At 35.9% G+C, this 19,925-nt stretch overlaps 1 protein-coding gene across 23 annotated transcripts in view; it reads left to right on the top strand.

Moving 5' to 3' along the window:
- The window catches only part of LOC112542064 (uncharacterized), a 148,695-nt gene that overhangs the window by 41,271 nt on the left and 87,499 nt on the right, over window positions 1–19,925 (top strand). For 6 of the 23 annotated variants that reach the window (XR_015793776.1, XR_015793775.1, XR_015793778.1 and 3 more), the window contains exon 3: window positions 1,911–6,004. The exons of 5 other annotated variants lie outside the window; for them this stretch is intronic. The gene's annotated coding sequence lies outside the window, so the exon portion shown is untranslated. Of the gene's footprint in view, window positions 1–1,910; window positions 19,691–19,925 lie in introns of all 23 variants that reach the window. 12 more of the 23 variants (XR_015793785.1, XR_015793773.1, XR_015793780.1 and 9 more) reach the window with 11 other exon arrangements.

The raw sequence follows: 19,925 nt of genomic DNA, 5'->3' as shown, positions 1-19,925 counted from the left end.
TCTTTTAATGAGCAGGGAATGACAATTTTTATTACCAAGAAGAACCAAAGTCTTTATGATTCTACAGAAGACTTTCAGCTCTTTGAAGAAATATTAGTGGACAACCTATATTTGAATGGGTTCTGTAGTGAGAGACCAAAAGCCATAACAGGAAACAGAAAACTTAGACTGTTGCTTAATAGTGCAAGCACAAAAATCACCTGGTTGTCAAGAAAACTGTATTTTCAGTGTTTGATCTCTGTATTTAAACGGCAGTAATTATATATAAGTGGATAACACCTACACATATCCATTAGCATTTGCATATTTTATACAAATTCTTTGGTATTTACTTTTAATTATGCCTTCCTTTTGGGAGTAACCATGGGCAAGTGGGCACCCTAAGACATGTATCTTTCTAAAACACACAGACAGAGGAAATAGTGACTCTGATTTTTATTGGAGATGACTGTCTATAGGACTTCCTTTTATTATCATCCTCAATCTCAGGGAGGAGATCAAAGGACTGCAATAGATATCACAGTCTTTTGTAGTCTGGGGGTTTTAAAAAAAGCAAAACAAAAACAAGAACCACAACTACCAACAACCTTGCTTCACTAAGGGTAACAACTGATATGAATGTTTTCTAATGTCCTAGCAGACACATGCTGTCAGAGGGGGTGGGGAGCAGAAGGCCACTAATGTGTTAGCACCATATGGAATTTAATGCTGTGCTTGAATTGCTGATGGAACAGTCATGCTGGGAGACTGCTCTAAAATGTTTCTTTGTCTCCCCTGCAACTGTGGTTCTTTCATGTGCCTTTTTTTTCCCCAAGTGATTTTCCTCCCTTGACGCTTTCTCCACTTTACTAATTAAAATTCTAATCACTCTGACAGTCAGAGCAAGGGGAAAATCATTCTTCTACGCTGGAGAAGGTAATTTCAAGGTGTTTTAGCTGCCACAGAAAGAAATGAAAATTAGACAAAGAAGCTAGTTGTCATGTGGATAACCTAGTTGTGCTGTCTCATTTTGCTTAAAAGAAAATGACAAACATTAAGAGGCTTTCCTCTTTTTATGTACATTATTACCACACATTTGGATACAATAAATAAAACATTGTAGGATTAAAGCGTTGTGTTTTGTGGGGGAAGATGTAAAGGATGTGTTTTGTATATTAGTAATGGCTCTCATGATTTGCTTGTCTGTTCCTGAACTGCAGAACAATGCATTTCCTTCCTTCCTTCCTTCCTTCCTTCCTTCCTTCCTTCCTTCCTTCCTTCCTTCCTTCCTTCCTTCCTTCCTTCCATTCATCATGGTCAAAGTCTTCCCTGCTTCAGAAAATATAATATAGTGATCAACATGTATTACATAAACAAAACCACAAATTCGTAATTTGTAAAATATTTTGGACTTTAATGAATCAGATGCTTATTTTATAGAGCAATACTCTACTGGAACACCATTAAATGAATCATTTTCTTCCTTGGGAGAATATGAGTTCTGATACATGAATTCTGGTACAACCATTCTGTCTTTCCATTCATTTCAGTAGGTGCTGGTAGCTCTGCAGCTTACATTTTTACTCTGAAAAGAGTAAGAAGGGCTTATACATTCAATTCCCTTTTCTTTTTATATAATAATATAAACAACAACAACAACAACAACAATTTTATTTTGGTGTCGTCTGACTCCAGGTTGAATATATAGAGTTCAGTGATATTGGAAAGGGAATTGTTCTCCATTATATAGTGTATAATTGACCATACTGAAACCTTTCTGGACTTCTTATAGTTTAACTACAAAATTCAAACCACTGACATAGTCATTAGTAAGATATTGTCAGCTGCTGTCTAAGATTTTTTTAGGATGATACCAAGAAAGAAAATTGAGATCTTCGACAGTTCTAAAATTCTTTTTTCTCACTTTACAGGATTGCCTAACTAAAACACAAGTGGAATTTCAGCCAGCACCATTTCACAGCTCTATCCTGTAAAATCCATGTGGCGTGCTTCCCCATATTTTGCTTGTCAACTCAGTAATATAAATCATTCACAAGCGCTGCTTTGAAAAAAAAAAAAGTATTATATTGGGACCATCCATCACAATTTGCTTAATGAGCTATACAATACACTTGGATGAAAAATCTCTTACGTTACAAAATTTTGAAGGAGTTTTGCACATGCGTGTCACCAAAGTGCATCTTCAAAATGTGGCATGCCTTACATGCGTCACTTCACCAGTAGACATCATCAGGGTTGCTTCTCTGATTGGCTGACACTACACCTGATTGATCTGCAGGTCTAGTAGATCAGTGTAGAGCCAAAAGCAGCAGCGGCAGCTACAGAGATGGCAGAAGTAATCCTGTGGTAGTAACAGTATCAGCAAGACTATGTCAAGTCTCATTGGGATTTCAAATGTTGATGCTGCTTCTAAGTGGTTTTTGTGATGGTTTAAACTGTTTGAGTCTTTTAGTAATGAATAACAAAAAGTTTTGAGTATAATTATTACATACACATCCATTGCAAATAGGATTTTTCCTTAGAAAATAGTGAAGTTTCAGTACCAAATAACTGGCCGTGCACAAAGATAGCTTAGTCTGGCTGCTTAGTCGTATCAGCCTTTCACATTGTGCAGGTGCAAAGTTTAAAGCAAATTCATTCTGGAATCAGACTTATTATACACTGAAGAATTAAAAATATAATAGGCCCAGATTTCAGCAGCAGGTTTAATGTTAGGCCTTTGTGTGATGAGGGTTCCATATGGTGTGGATTAATTTTAAAAGTATTACCAAAAAGTATGGATCCAAAATATGGCAGATTGGCTAAATCACTAGGAAGTCAGTTTTGAACTATAACTAGCAAATCCTGCAGGCCTTGTTGAGAAATAAAATGAGAGAAATATAAATGAAACCACTACTGTAGTTATCTCCAATAGTTTTTAGGGGAAACAAGACAACAGAATTTTGATAAATTTAATATCACAATAGGATATTATCATTTTAAATAATGAATAATCTTTCAAGTTCTTCAGAATATGTTTTGCTAATGTCCTAATTAAATTTGATATGCTTTCATCATACTTAAGAGTAGCAAAATGAATATTTTTTTAGAAATAGAATTATAAAAAATGCCCTCAGGAAATGGACTTTTACACTTTTAATATCTATTTTTCTAAAACAACAGCATGTACTTTCATGGGGTCATGTTTTTGGTTTTTTTTTGGTATTTATTCTGCAAATTCATGTCAGTAAATGTTAAGAAGAAGAAAAATGTACTTAGTATTATGAAACCGGGACAACGAAATAGAATTTGGGCAGTGTTTCCTGAGAATTATTGCAGAACTCTCCCATCTTCCAATTTCCGTGGGCTGCTATGAGGAAAATGTCTTCTCAGGAGGTTTAATGAGAGGTAGTTTTTAATTAACAGAGGCTAAAGAAGGTGATAGCCCAAGGGTGCTGGAGAGACATTAACATGGAAAAACTGGTTCCATGCTTCTGTGAGTCCCCAAAGGCCAGTCTGTTCATACTGAGTCTTGCTGTGTCTTCTTATTGATTTCCTTGTCCAGATCTGACAAAAACATTGCTGGCTATCAATTGTTTGGCCACTGTGGCAGCTTATGTCTAGAAAGGCAAGGCTGAACTGTAAAACATTCAGCATAGAGAGCCCTGGCCTCATGGAAGCATTTGAAACTAGTTCATTTGGAGGAGAAGGAGAAGCAACAGTAATAGTATGCTGTGGCTCAGTGTTTTTCAAATTGGGAACTTTAAGATGTATGGACTTCAACTCCCAGAATTACCTAGCCAGCAGAATTTTGGGAGTTGAAGTCCACACATCTTAAAGTTCCCAAGTTTGAAAAACACTGTGGTAGCTCAAACTTAACTATATGCCTTGTTCTTTTTTGTTTTTAATCAATCAATCAATCAATCAATCAATCAATCAATCAATCAATCAATTTTATTTACAGCCAAGAGGCCCTAAAGCAAGTTACAAATATAATCTGAACTTGGCATTAGATAATGTTCACCTGTAACCTCTGGAATTAACTACAGATATACTTTTCAACCCCTTAAATATCTGAATAGTTTATATTTAAGTAAATACAGAATAGTCTTTTTCAAAAACCAGATTAAATGTGTTGCCATCAAATATGCTATATGGTAGTTTTCAAAAAATTCCCATTTCTCAAAGATTCTGTTCTTGTAATGGTACTGACCTTGAAATGGTTGATCACATTTTATTGTATTGTAAATTTTATTTTTAATGTGACTGAAGGTAATTTGCTTACTATGGATTCCTCACATAAGATTTGCAAAAGAAAATCCTATGGATATATTTTAAAGACAATGATTCTATATATATTTTCCTGTGTCTAAAGCCCTCAGTGCTTCTACACTGCCATTCTTTGGCCTTATAAATTTATATGAAATGAAGCAATCATACAGCTTGATGTTCTGGCCAATTACAGAAATTCACTTTTAATAAATGCCTCATACACGGAACTTTTTCTATCAGCCTTCTGATCCGTAAACATCCCAAGCTCATCAACATTTATACTGGCATTAAATCACTCTGCAAGATGTCTCTGTAGAAGAATCACACACAGAGACATATATATGTGAATATATATACAGAGAGAGAGAGAATAAAAGAGGAAATTAAGAGTTAGATGAAAAGAATTAGATTTGTCAATTTTGAATCTCAGTTTCACCTACTTATCTCTTCTTGATCATCTTCATTTCTCCTGACAAATTATCCTACAACAATAATAAAACAAAACAAAAAGTGAATTGTTGAGTATAGCAGAATTGGCCTGTGTATTTTGCTAATTAATCAGCCGGCTCATGTGAAGCAATTTGGGTTCACTTTAACAGTGCACTTCCTGCTGCAGAGGTGATCCAATTCTCTTCAACAAGGCAAAGAGGAGACATGATTGCCCAGGCCTCTTGCATTACCCCTTTGACCTGGTACTTCAAATAGCCAACAATGCTTGTTGAGGCTACAAGGTGATGGAAAATGAAGCAAGGAGGCCACTTTGCTTTAAGAAATGTGTGTCTGTATGTGTTGCAGATGTTACTAAGCAGATCTGTTTCAATAAGGTGATTAAAACAAATCACTAGTGAAGCTTTGCACAGCTCTGTTAAACAAATTGGCAAGACCATTTGGAATTTGAGAATAAAGTTACAAACCTCAGAGTAAAAAGGAAGTGCTTTCCACTAGCCCAAACCAATTGCTACTTGTCAAACTAACAGTTCTCTATACAATTCTTGGATGTACATAAACATCAGGATTAAATTATAAGCACAAAGGATTTACTAATTTTCCTTTAAGAAGATAAAAGCAGTTTATGTACCCCTTTCCTTGTAGTTGTTTGGAGTGGGAGGGGGAAATCCCATATATATTTACTAGTTGAAGATGAGACAGAGTGAGAAAAAGGGCTGAATGTTGCTAAACATTTCTGCTGCATTACCTTTGTTGAATTTAAAGTTGAAAGTGTGCAATATGAATTTTTTGAATATGCAGCAAATCTGGTTTTGTTTCACTGTTTATTATGCTGGAGCAACACCTTTTAAATCAAGAACAATAGATACCACAAAAACATTTATTCCCACAGCAAATGAATCTCAGAAAAAGTATTGACAGATGATATTTTAATTGGTTTGACCTCTAAAGTGATTAAATAATCATGAAACCTCTTCTGTTTAACAACTGCTTGAAGTACTTTATATTCTTGTCTCAGAATAGAACAGTTTCTAGCTAGTAACAGTGTGATTGATTTTTCCATATCAAATACAATGTTATGGTCTGTTGTTTCCATAGCAAATGTACAAGAATCTGTCTTTAGGCTCTGGCTTCAGCTTGGCACTCTCAGGCCGTACTTTATGTGACCACATCCTTCCATTACAAGTATGAGTGGATTAATATTGATTTTTTTCCCCTTCTCATCCAAGGCTGAAGGTTCATTTTAACAGCAATAAATTACATAGCTGAAATATGAGGATATACTTGCTCCACTTTGCTCTTCATGGTAAGGATTATTGGTTTTTTCCCCCTCAGAACTGGTATCTGTTGCTTTTAATTGTTTGGGAAGCTCCAGGGAAAAAGGCTGAGCTTGGGGCTTAAGGTATTTGTTTGGCTTATGTTTGCAACATTATTTCTGATTTGCAGGAGAAACTGTTCAATGAAAATTGTCAACCTTTTCCAGATGTTGGTGATAAGGGGATTGTGAGAAAAACAAATTCCTTTTATGTGCATCCTACTTATCTACTGCTTCAATAACTTTGGGACAAGGACCAGCTGCCTAAGAAGCAGTTCAAGTCTCTTGTTTTCTGAGTAAAAATGATCTTTCCTGATGCTGTAACCAAGTCGAGAGCAACCCTCTGTCTTTTTATCCAGTTCTTTGATTCTGGATGAGGGTAAAGCCAAAGAAAGAAACCTCCACTCCATCAGATAAGGTCTTTCAGTCCAGTCCTTGGAGACCCTGCCATCTCCATAAAATCATTTCCATCGCAGAACCCAAATAGTTCTGTTTTTTTGTGGCAAAGGATGAAATAAACCATAATTCTATTCTCCCTTAGTTGTGGGGAAAACAACTTTCCTGTGCAATGTTCTTCTGAGTAGAAGAAGAAATAGATGAAAAACTTCAAGGTACAGAGGGTTAGGAGAACAGATAAGAATATCCTTATACTTCAAGAAATGAACAATTGCAGCAGGTATGAATCTTGTGTTATTCAGGTGTCCATGGACACATTGTAATAATGGAATTGGACAGAGAGCATAAATTCATAAAGCAGACTCCTTGCTTCAGATTTTATTCTTCTAACATGTAGATTTGGATTCAGCAAACAGTGATATGAAGAAAGTAGGAACAATGAGCGGGTCCCACTTCACCTCATAAATCTCAAGAACTGAAGGCAGATTATGATAAAGTGAAACCAAAACTATCTTTTAAATTCAAGATGTGAACTTAGTACTTTTTCCATTTTTCCTGTGCAAGCATGACCCTCTTTTGGCCATGAATTAATTACATCTTTTGCATCATTTGAGACTTGGGAACTTATGATCTTCAGCAATGTTTTCCTCTGCTGCTATGCTACTAGCAGCAAAATATGACCATGTGAAATCCTACAGACTGAAACAAAAATTAAATCAAATTTGTAATTGTGTATCCATAATCAGTGAAATTAAGAACAAATTGTAGTATAGCTAGATTGTGCTATCAGCTACATCTTCTCTAGCTTTCTATTTTCCACAGTGGTCTACAAGATAATTATTGGAAGGCTTCTATTGCATTTAACCTATCAGCAAGCACAGAGCCATCAAGAAAAGGAACCAGTGAGAGTAATAATGCTCATAATGTCTTTCTTTACTACTGGTATACTTTTAAAGTCATCATTATAAGCTGTGGCAACAATTCACTGTGAACTGTAATCCTTCCTTTTGCCTATCTTCTTTTGCCAATCATTGTTAAATGTCCCCAAGTTCTACTACTGTTGGAAAAAGAGAAAATTGTTGTACACTTCACTGTTGCTGAGCTTCTTGAGGAAGAGAAGGCTATTATTTTAGTGTTTGTGACACCTGAACTGAATGTTTTTCAAGCTGTTGCTTCTGCTGAAGTCTGTTTCCTCATATATCTCCCTAGTAGTGTTTAGTTAAATAAATGACTTGTATAACATTATTCAATTCAGTCTTTCTCCCTATGCAGATGACACCTAATTAACTGTAACAGGCATGTGTAAAAGGTGGGTTGGATCCAAATATGACTTTTGCAAATATAATTGCTCTTTAGTGGCGCTGAGGGAACTGGATAACTGGTACAACCTTTCCACTGTAGGAAAGGGGGCAGTGACAGAGCTGTGATTTTTGATGATTTGCCTCTTGAATACCCAGCTACCATCTTACTGTTTTGGAACAGGCTTTCACATACATTGCCTTCTGTCTTGGAATCATCTAGTTAATGCAATTTTGCTCCACCACAATGATCATAACACTTTCATGTTACATTATTCATTCCTAAATGGAAAGATAGGTAGAAGACAGAAGTTGGCACCAATACATGTCCTCTTTAGCATCAAGAAAGTTTTTGAGATTTAGATTTAGATTTATTGAGAGACAAAGAAACTAAAAGGGACACAAAAGTAATTTGCCATGGGTTTCTATGAAGTAAATACAAATTCAGTAAAAATATGTTTTCCTTATGGGTGGGTAACAACATCCATCCTTTTTTTTTTAGTTAAAACATCTCTGTCTCTCTCATACACACATGTATACATGTGCATACCAACATTCTAAATGAGAGATATTTCTAAAAATAATGTATTCTTCAGTGCTTTGGTACTTACCCTCATATCATGTTTGTCCAATTTCTCTCATTGCATGACTTTTCTCTCTGTTTTTTGTCCACATAAATTTGGCTTCTCCTTCATTGACTTACCATCACATTCTTGTAAAAGCTTTCTATATGAGAAGATGTGAATGAAAACTGATACAGATTTTATTCATAGATCTTTCCTCCACTCCCTCAAGTCATAAAAGAAACCATAAACAACAATACCTGTTAGCATATACAGTAAGGTGGAATGGATATATATAATGATCTGCACAACCCTGGAAACCAAAAGACAGCCCCATGCCATGTTTCACAGCCTGGCACATATTTACTTTGCTGTCACTAATGATTATTGTCTCTATTTTGAGATTCCTGGCCAGAAAATAAAAAAAGAAAAGAATTGGGAGACATTTTTCAATCACCAGGCTTTTGGTTCTATGGGCAGGTCATCCAGTTAAAAGAAAAGGACCATTTCTGCCAGAACAGCGTCATCCAAACTGATAGTCCTTCTGATCAATTTGCTTTCCACATCTTCACTGGAGTAAATGACAGCCTACAGTTTTGGTCCAAATATGCTCGTCTGAAATTCTGATTAGCTGTTGTAAGTCAGTTTCAATATCATTAGGCTAGATATATCAGACTTGTGTGTTTATAAAATGGGATTTTGATAATACAAAATGCTATATTTCCCTTGCTTGGAATTCTACAGAAAATTTTTTATCACTTCCTAGAAATCCTTTCACTTACTATCTCTGGGGAAAAGCAAGAAGTTAATTGTGCTAATGATAGTTTACACTGAGGACAGTGGAGACAACAAACTGTCAAAAATTAAACATGAATGTAAAAGCAAACATACATTAAGAACTGAGAAGAAGACTTAGTGCGTTTGCTTCTGAAAGTCATACCCCTACAAAAGAAAAAAAAATTCTGTAGAATAAAGTGTTCTTATGGGTTGTGACATCTGTCAATTTCTCAGAAGTTTGCATCACCCCTAGAGATTATACAGAGGCCAAATGAATGAAAATTGGATCTATGGCCAATAGAAATCAATAACATTTCTAATGACTACATGGAAAATATCTCAAAGAATGAGACTTGAAGTACAGGAAAGAAGGGGAATGTTCTTGTTTGGTCAACAAGAAGAAGAAGAAAATATTGTACTGTATATCTGGATTACATTTAATTTTCAGATTCCTCTTAAAGGAGACAGTCTGTTTATTTCATTCTTAGGAAGAACCTTGGGGCATAGTATATAAAATGTCAGCAATAAATTTGAAAAATGGTAAAACTAACAAAACACATCTGTCCTTAATACAGATAATAAAAACATGGAACTTTTCTAATTTTTTTTTTAAATTAAAGCCTTACCTGAATGCTTAGAGGTTTCTCAATTGCAGAAGATTTTGGGATCCTGGATATTTATGTCCAATAAACTTAATTTATACCATCCAGGCCAAATGCATGAAGTTGCTTATGCTAGGCAAAACCTGGAAAGCCTCATTTGTCATATAGAAATGATTAGGACTAGTTGTTACTCTTTACCAGATCCACTGAAATTCAAACAGGAGAATAACAAACAGATAAACACATGGAGCTGGAATATAGGATGTGGAACCTATGGTTGTATCTCTACATCTCAAGAGCTATGAGCACTCTGATTTCTCCAAGGGTCATGCTGCGTTATTCCCACAGTTAGATATTTTGAATCAGGTGTATTTCCACCCAGGGTCTAAGCAATTCATTTGCAATTAGCTGTTGACTTACTATATTGTCTCCCAAATTGTCCATAAGAATAAGCATGGAATATTAAGTATATCCACCTTAGGCTATGACTATGCAGTGTTACTATTGGAAGGGACTTTAGAGGTCCGTATCATCCATGTGGTTTAATTCAGGAATCTTATAATTGCAGCATCCTGTGAGATTCTGCTCGAAGAAGGAACCTTCCAGCACATCCAATTCCACCCTCAAAGGACTTTTACCACTATACTGAGCATAAAGTATACGTATATATAGTGTTACTTTCTCATCAGAGCTGCTCCTTATTTAATTAATTCTTTTTACCTACTGCAGGGTGAAATAAGTCATTCTTTGGCTCCCCAAACAGTATAGCACTTCCAGACATTCATTATTCCATATTTTATTAAATGTGCATCTGTCAGTCTTTAGTGTCTGGCACAATCTAGCAAGGTCTAAAGCATGGAGAATTGGATACCTCAAATTCCATTCTGGTGTTATTATAACTTGATGGGTTATGATTGTTATGCTGTTATGATTTGTTGGCTGTCTTCTGGAAAAATAAATAAATCATGACAATGGAATTAACAGATGTACTTCATACTTCGTTCATTGCATATTTTCTCCTTTTGAAATGTAAAAATGCCATCTTTTTGCACAGGCATACCAGCCATCTAGTCTAGAGTTAATTTTTTTAAACCTTTCTCCACTTATAATCTAATACAATTTCTTTTCATATTAATTGATCAGCAAGGGTCTCAAAAATAATAGAAGTAAAAATGAAGAACTGTTCTTTAAAAGCCTCTATATCCCAGAAGAAGAAAAGTTCTTCCTATATTTATTCTGAATGCTAGAATATGTCATACACAAGGTTGCCTGGGACTGGTTTAGCCTTAGATACTCATGGGAACTAAGGTAAGGACAGTAGTTAATTCACTCAAAACAAAGACGGAAGAGGAGCTTCCAGTTTAGTAGCTTAGAATATATGGATTTAGGGATTATGTAGCTCATACAGTCCAAATTCCTGTAGGATTCCACTAAAGCATAGTCAGCAGGTGGCAATCCAACTCCCATTTCAATTCTTCTGTGAGGGAGTCCATCGCTGTTCTAGCAGACTATCTACTGTTTAATGGCAATTACAATTAAAAAAAAAAATTCCCCCTAATTCTGGATGGCCATCATTACTCAGATAATGATAAAAACCTCAGATAATGAAATCACAAGTAAGGAGATCTTTGGTCTGTGGAAATCAGGGAATTAAGTCAGCTATGGTCAACTTCTTTCTCCCACAAACACTTATTCCTAGTTTCTTTCTTTCAGAATAGCCATCTCCTCACTTGATCATGGCAGGTCTTGTTGGGTCAGCTGAATTGCAAGGCTTCACATGGCTTCCACATGACAGCTAACTTTTTTCTCTGTAGCTGCTATCTCAGCTCATGGTGAGAGAAACACACTGAGTTCTCTATTCTCTGGTTCTTTCATGATTTAAGAGGAGGACCAGATGATGCTGGGTGCTAGTGCTGCAGCCAGCAGCAAATCTCCTTATGAGCTGTGAGCTGTCTGTGGGCAGCACTAGAGTCCAGGAACATGATCACAGTGAGAATTCTGCAAACAGCACTAGTGTCCAATAGGGTCTCTTGATTGCACCAATGCTAATTATGTTTACAGACCATTTGCTTGAAGGGGCAGCAAATACAATTGTGTAAATAGCCTAATTCTAACCTTTAAAAATGTTTTGAGTGTGCAATTTTGCTCATGCATCAAAAAAAAAAAAAAGAACAGTGACAAAACCACAGATCTCTATATGCATGTACTGCGGTCTGGTCTCTAATTACTAATCACTGATACACAAAACCATGGAAAGTGAGATGGCAGATAAAGAGGGCTTCCTGTTTTCAATCTGAATCTCATTTTTTTTTAACAGAAAACATGGCCAATATTTCTTGCAGATGAAAGCCTTTTAGATATTAGTACACTGCTATCATATCTGCCCTCAATCTTATTCACAAATTAGACATACTGAGCTCATTTAACTATTTATCATGTAGTTTGATTTTCAGACCTCTTATCATTCTGGGATCTCTCCTCTCAATCAACTCCAGCTTCTCCATGTTTCATTACAGCGTGGTGTCCAGAACTGGACACTGTACTCTAAGGTCATATCTACACAGTACTCTTAAGCTGCTCCTGTCTTGTATTGATACCAACTGGACTGAAAGCCAGTTTAAGATAATTTTGTCAGGATTGGTATGTTAGTGACTGGTCAGATGTTCAGTTTAGACTGTCCCCCATTTGACAGTTCTTCTACTGCTGACCCCTCCTAATTTTCCATGCCAGGAAAGTGATTGATTGATTATGTGCCATCAAGTCAGTATTGACTCTTAGCAATCACACGGATAGGTGATCTGTCTCCAAAACCTGGCCTTTCGGGTCTTCCAACAGTGCACTCATCACTACTATAACTGAATCCATTTTGCTGCTGGTCATCCTCTTCTTCTCTTTCTTTTCTCCTTTCCCAGCATTACAGCCTTCTTCAAGAATTAGGTCTTTGCACAATGTGTTTGAAGTAAGATAATTTGAGCCTGGTTATATGTGCCTTGAGTGAGAATTCTGGCTTGATTTGTTCGATGATCCATTTGTTTATTTTTTGGGCCTGTCCATGGTATTCTCAAGAGTCTTCTCCAACACCAAAATTCAAAAGCATCAATACTCTTTATATTCAGTTTGTTCAAAGTCCAACCTTTGCTTCCATAGAGGGTCATGGGGAAAAGCACTGCCTGCATGATTCTGATCTGTATAGGTATAGACACATCTGAATGCCTTTTCCAAGGCCATCATTACTACTCTTCCAGTTGCTAGTCTGCAGCATAGTTTTAGACTGCTGATTGATAAAAATCCATTTTTTATTTAGGAAAGATTAAAAGTATTCTTTTTGTTTATAGAAAATATTAACCTATTTTAAACCACATTATTGTTTGTCAAGGTAATTTCATGATTTATAAGCATATTTCATAAAGTTAGGCAGTTTTAATATTGTTATATATTAGAAGTAATAATAGGAATTACTTACAAATGATAACTATGAATTCCATAATAATATCTGGAATTCTTATCAGGTACTTATGTACCTGCAATAAGTCTATCACATATATGTACCACAGAAACATATACAGTGGTACCTCGGGATACGAACGCCTCTACTAACGAACATTTCGGGTTACGACCAGCTTCAGCAGGAAAATTTTACCTCGGGCTAAGAACTTGCCTCTACTTACGAACCGGATCCGTGGCCATTTTCCCTGCTGTCACGCAGTCGCGGCTTCCTGTGGGCGAGGTCGCGGTAGCAAGGAGATGTTCAGTGAGGCTCATGGTGTGTTTTGCGGTGTTTTGTGAAGGTTTTTGGTGTGCGTGTTAGCATGGCTCCAAAGAAAATGCAGAGCAGGCTTGGCGGGAGTCAGGCTCTGAAGAGGAAATTGCCTCGGGTTGCGACCAAATTCGGGCGGAGGGCGGAACGGATTAACCGGATTTACATTGAACCCTATGGGGAAATTCGTCTCGGGTTGCGACCAAATTCGGAGGGCGGAACGGATTAACCAGATTTACATTGAACCCTATGGGAAACTTTACCTCGACTTGAGACCAACTCGAGTTGCAACCAGAGTCACGGAACGGATTAAGTTCGTATCCCGAGGTACCACTGTATATTCAAGTGCACAAACAGCCTCTGTCTGTGCAAAACCTGAAAGGGAAATTAAAAATTAAGTTCTTATCACTGCCAGATATAGTTTTGGGAGGGGTCGGGGGCTGCATGTGGCAGTGGGTAAGTGCCACTTGAGAATGCATTGTTCTTTCTAGTTAACTCAACAAAATAAATGAATCCAATGAAATCTCATGAAGTGTTTGTTCTAGTTGCTTCTCTAACATAAGATAAATGGGTATTTATGAGCTGCTGCATAAGAAAATTCCAGAGGAAGTTGAGTATAAGATTAAGGGATTATTAAATCAACATTATGGTTTTTCTAAAAAAGCTTTATACCTGCAATAAATTGTATATGTGTGTGATCAACCTGTACAATTGAATTATTTAATAAACATTTCTTTGTAAAGTTGAGCATTGGGTCAAATCCTTCAACTGTTTGCAGTCTGTTTTATGAGGAAAGTACAGTTTATCTGGTTAAGAAGTATGTGATCTTTTGTCATTTATAAAGTGTCATACTAGTGGAGACCTATTGATGTCTCATAGGCCATCAGCCACCAAAGAGATCAGAAAATAATTGCCAATTATCTTTCTCCATTAGTTGCTCCTTGGGTCTAACATACATCAGTAAGTAGAATAAGAAATACATATCTGTACTAGAGGAGATTGTAAAAATTCAGAGGTGTGTCTCACAAACACCTGTTGGATTGAAGAGAGCAATTGCAGCAACACTACGGTACTGCAGACAAAATCATTTGGTTCTAAATTTTGATAAATTGAAAATGTTGGTTTTCGGTAAGAGAACCATTCAACGTTCCTGAAGAGTAGAAAGGCATAAATTAGAGCAGGTGAACACATTTAAATACTTGGGGGTAGTTTTCCACTCAAAAGGCATTTGGAATGCTCATTAGAATCATGTGACACAATCAGCCTTCAGGTCCATGAATGTCATTACCCTTTTTTTTATAGGGGTGGAGGACAATTAGTTCCTGCGGCTTTAAAATGGTTTGAGGCCAAAGCATTGGCTCAAATTCTTTATGGAGCACAAACAGGAACTTATGAGAAGACGGAGCCACAGGAAACTGTGCAAACAAATTTTTTGCCATCAATTTTAGCCACTCCCAATGGAACTCCAAATGCCCAATTAAGACTTGTGGCAGGAATGCCATTAATTCAGGTTAGGGCCTGGAAGATGATGATAATTTACTGGCTTAAAATACAATTCTTTCCAGTCAAACTGACTCCCTTAGTTTTAACAGATAGTTTTTCTTCTCCCTGGAAACAGGCGGTGGAGCATAAGTTGGCCTCATATGGGCTCTCTCTTCCATCTTTGATATCAATGGGCTATGATCAAGCCAAGCATTTAATTATTCAAAGAATAAAGGATGTAGAATTTCAAACTGAAGTTAACAGGCTGTCCCGACATGATAGAATGTGGATAAATAGAGGTATATGGGAACAAGCATGTTATTTGCAGACCCTAACTTTCTCCAAGTTGAGAATAGCTTTTTAAAAAGTTAGATGCAACATTGTTCCATCAGAAGTACTTCAAGGCCGGTATAATACAATCCGGAAAGTGCACCTGGCTATGTGGCAACAAGGAAGTTGAAAACACCTCACATGTTTACATTTAAATTTACATTGCAAATTTTATAGGGATATAAGGTCTATTTATATTTTACCTCTAATAGATAAATTTCCAGGGGTATCAGACAAATTTTATCTGAATCATCTTCTCCAGGGCTTAAAACCTGCTATTATCTGTGCAGTAGCTAAATTCTGTGTTGCTGAAATGGATATATGGCAAAAACGGTTAAAGAAGTAACTGGTTTAAGAAGATCACTTTTATTTTTATTCCTAATATCACTTTTGGATCAATATTTCTTAATTAATAAGTTGCTAGGGGATATTTACTCTAAGTCTTAGTTTTTAGTATTAGTTTTTAGTTTTTAAACTTCTTATTACTTGGGTAATTAATGTATTAATATGGTTACAGAGGAGTGAATGTAATATTATGTGATCTGTTTTTTAGTGTATTGTTGTTTCAGTTTCTTTCACTCTGTCACTGTTCTCTTAAATTTGCTGGCCATTGACCCAATAAAGATGTGTTCTGTTCAGACGTATATAATAATAATAACAAACTTGCAGCCCCACACATATACATTCACACTATATTTTCTCTCTCTCTTTCCCTTCCTTTCTTGATAGAAGGATGTTACTTCATTCCTCTGTTTTTATTGACTTCTGAATTAAAGCCAACATTATTTTTCCTCTGACTGAAGGAACCCTTTAATCACAGAAAGTCTCCTTCAGCTGGAGGAACACTTTGAATTGACAACGTAGGGCTGTGCTCTGTTTTGGATTCCAGCACAAAAGGTGAGAGCATGAAGATAGCATCCATGTGCAGCACCTTAAACCAGCTGTTAAATGGGAATCATAATAATCTGCTTCATTGTAGTTGTGATAAAATTGATTTGTTCTGGTCCATAGCATTGTGCAACACAGATATATGGCTTTTGGATGGAAAGAGATGCATGGCAGATGACGAATAATGAGATATTTGTTTTAAACCGGCTCTTCAAATCTGTTCAGTTGCTTTGAGTATTAAATGGGTTGAAAACCATTTTATTGTGATGGGTAGGAATTAGGAGAATACCTCAGATTTATTAAATACCAAATCTAATTTGGCTGAGGCAGGACAGAACCAAATAGAAGTGAGTTCCTGCTGAAGCTTCAATTGCCTGCAAAAATCAATGCAATTTTTCCTGAAGCTCTTCAAATAAGAAAAATGCGAGGGTGAATTGTTGATTGACAGCTCAAGATTCAAATCACAGTGAACGCTTTCGCAGGGCCTCCCTATCACAATATTTGGGGGAGGGATGTTAAATTATCAGGACTAATTCACTTTTCGTTGTTATTTGTTACATCTATAGTGATGTTTGTAATATCAGGGAGGGAGTAGCACTATATTTTTGTTTGGAAAATCCTGCATATTGATCCTTCTACATCTGCCTCATATCAAAAGCTACTGCAATCCTATTTGTCAACTTGGGTGTGGGGAAGTCTTGAACTGCTTTTTATTTTTGTAACTACAATTTTCATTGAAATTCTAATAAACAAACAAACACACTCAAAAGATGAAAAAGGAGAAGTCATTCACTTTTCTTCTGATCCTCCAAAGACTGCACTGCACCCGACTTATTTTCTCATCATTTGGTTCATGTCATGCAGTTTTACCACACCAAGAACTTCTTTCCATTTCTGTCAACTAGAAAAAAATGCATTATCATGGATTGATTTGCAGTGGATAGTCAAAGGCATAAATGCTGATTCAGATTTATAAATTAAGAATTGGATTCAGATTAAAGATTGAGGAGTGGAGCTCAGACTTACATTCGGCTGTTTTCCAAATCACTGAACCAATGTCCAAACTAACTCTCAAACTAAGTACCTTACTTTAATGGGAATATAGTATATTTTTAAAATCTTACCTTAAATCTTACTTTATTGGCATACCTTGCAGTTAAAGAAGATTGCTTTGGATTAATAGATGTTCCCATTGCTAATTACATTTATCCCATAAAAATATTATTGAGTTTTATTATGTTATGCATTTATTTACATGCATATTTTGTACTTAATGTCATATATGAATTATTTATAGTAGTTATTATGCAGGATATGGTTTTGATAGAGTAAGAAATCAGTTCTCAGGAAATCGTAATAAACACACTAATTTATTTTAATCAAAACATCCTTCTCTTTGATTTTGCTCTGTTCTGCAGCAACTAAAACTAGTTACTTAAAAGATTATCTTACCAATGAAATTGTGTTTGGGAAGATTTATTTTAGTTAAAGCAAGTGGAATACTGTTTTTTTTTTTTTTTTTGTATATATAACATCTGATTCTGAAAATATAATTTTGGAGTTCTAATAAACAGAAAATGTGAACTATATATTAAGCCAAATAAATTTTTGAGATCTACGTTTAAGGTCTTCTTCCAGTTACACATGACAGTTACATCATGACATGATGTACAGTGTATATGTAGATAATGAGATATAATGCTGATGCAATGTGCCTCTCTACTAGAATTGATAAAAACTCCCAATCAAAGATTTTTTTGAAAGTAATTCAGTTGAATTAAACTTTTGAACTGAATATGTCAAACAGATGCTTCTGAATCGATGTAAAGATTTGATGCAGTTTTGCTCATATGCGCAGTTTTGAATGAATGAGCCATTTATCAATTTGAATTTTCAAATTAATTTGAATCATTGATTTCAGTTAAATCAAATTGTCTTCAAATTAAACTGAATTGACTCCAGATAAAATTGGTAATTAAAATTATATGCCCTTAGTTGATATGCATATCCCTATTTTTTTCATTATACATCTAAGAGCAAACCTATGCTCCTTGTGAGTTTAGCTGATGGCATATTGGGTGCTGTGGACCTCCCTCTCTGTAGTGCCCACTACCGAGAATATATGAAAGCCCTGGAACTGAGGTATATATTTTCACAACCAGTTGTCAACAAGAGAAGCATTTTAAAACTCAATGGGACTAGTGAAAAAATTGCCCTGCCAATTTCTGCCTGGTTAGTCTGAGCTTTTAGGAAATGATGTTTGTCTGTCACAGAATTTCCCTCTAACTTAGAATTATTCTGTTACAAGTGGGCTCAGTAGACCTTCCCATTCTGAGGGCAATCTGGACATTTTAGTGCTGTATGATCTGGTAGGCATGTTCAAAAATAGGTTCCTAACCCCTCCTGAGCAGTTTCTCCCTACAGAGCTGAATGAATCAATGTGGGAAAGACTGTTGTGTCTTTTATACAGAACCTTTTTACTTATGAAGAGGTAAATCTGCTGCAGTGAGAACATGATTGTTGGGCATGTCATTGGCGTGCTGCTATGCAGTAGCAAGCGAAGTGCTTCTTAGGCTCACTGTAATTTTCTTGGTAGCCACATTTTTTATAAAAGTGACATTTTAGTATGCGACTGGTATCTTATTGTAGGACTCCATGTAGATAGCATGGGTCTCGGGGGCTATCCCCCATGAGACCATCACAACTAGTTGCCAGAAACACTTTGATGATTATTTCTAGACTACATGAAAAGTGTAGGTAATTTCAGATAGGTAATGCTATTTATAGAGTATCTAAGAGTAGAACACATTATTTCAGTGACAGTTCTGACTTAATTAAGAGGTTGATAAAAATCGGCTTTTATAGCTTCTGTGTAGATTGGTAAATTAGTTAATGCAAGATCAAAGTCCTTTGATATTATGTGAAAGATTAGTCTTTACACTTGCATCATGTGGTACAAAAGACCTCCTGGTTCAAGGAGCAGCAGTTCAGTTAAGTGTTATCTAAAAGCCAACATGACAAACACTCTTAGGATGGCACCCTTGTTCATTGTCTGGAGTTTAGTACTCCCATCCTCCACTTAAAGAAGAAAAGGCATTGGAGGTGATTCAACTAGACAGTAGAACATTAATGAAATAAAACATTCAGTGTAACTGGAAAATATTTCCTATTTTCTAAGTATCTGAGATGATTCAATCAAAAGTCTTTCTTCAACCATGTAGAATAATGTTGCAAAGTACTTTTTTAAAACTTATTTTCATCAATGAATGGCATGGAGGTGCAACAATCCTAAACATGGGTGTGGCCAAACAAATATAATTTCATTTGCATTTAATTAAATTCAGTAATATGACTTAAATATAGTTAGCTTGATTACTTTTCATGTACTGAATGATTTTCTGTCAGAATAACAATTGCAATTCAGGCTATTTTGGAAGAACCTCTTGGAGCTGCACTCAGAATTTTGGGGACTTGCTCTGGCACTGAGATTGGATTTTTAGTTATGCCCAGCAATGGCTCCTCCCATTTGGAAGAATGATGCACCATTTCATCTGGAAGATGATGATGAGAACTGAGGCTACATGGTGGGACATATTTTATTTGCGTCAGAAAGCAAAATCATCTGGGCCATTGGCCTTTATTGGAAATGTAGATGAACTCCTATTAAAATGGAATAATTTCATCCTTAAATAGAAGATCAGATTTACATGACATAAATATTGAGTCTCTCAAGCCCCCAAAGGCAGGATCACCACTTAGAAAGGACAGATGGTAGTTAAACCTCTTTATCATTTTATTTATCATTTATTTATTAATTGA

Source organism: Python bivittatus, unplaced genomic scaffold, assembly GCF_059951505.1.
Source record: "Python bivittatus isolate LINGU-HERP-01145 unplaced genomic scaffold, Pbiv_v1 ctg000850_np1212, whole genome shotgun sequence".
NCBI classification, from domain to species: domain Eukaryota; kingdom Metazoa; phylum Chordata; class Lepidosauria; order Squamata; family Pythonidae; genus Python; species Python bivittatus.
Note: the sequence above shows the minus strand (reverse complement) of the source record. Positions and strands in the feature narration are given on the sequence as shown.